The sequence below is a fragment of the Pyrgilauda ruficollis genome, unplaced genomic scaffold (genome assembly GCF_017590135.1).
Source record: "Pyrgilauda ruficollis isolate IOZ18807 unplaced genomic scaffold, ASM1759013v1 scaffold37, whole genome shotgun sequence".
In the NCBI taxonomy this organism is placed as follows: domain Eukaryota; kingdom Metazoa; phylum Chordata; class Aves; order Passeriformes; family Passeridae; genus Pyrgilauda; species Pyrgilauda ruficollis.
Window position 1 is genome coordinate 8,438,036 of NW_024525156.1, and position 306 is coordinate 8,438,341.

A 306-nucleotide genomic window follows, 5' to 3' on the forward strand; every position below is an offset into this window, starting at 1 on the left:
GGCAGGGCTGCGAGGAGGAGGAGGAAGGCGGAGCGGCGCTGAAGCATCGGAGGAGCCGAGCGCCAGCCGCGGGGCGGTGGAGCCAGCGCCCGGAGGCCGTCCCGCCCGTCCTGCTTGTGGATTATAACTGGAGCCGCCTTCCTGGCCCGGACACCCCGGCTGGAAACCGGGGCGGGGTGGGCGCACCGATACATCGCATTTTTGATTCTTTCTCTTTTAAAGTTTTTGTTATTCTTGCTGTTGTTTTTTTTTGGTTTTTTTTTTTTTTTTTTTTTTTTTTTTTTTTTTTTTTTTTTGGGGGGGGGG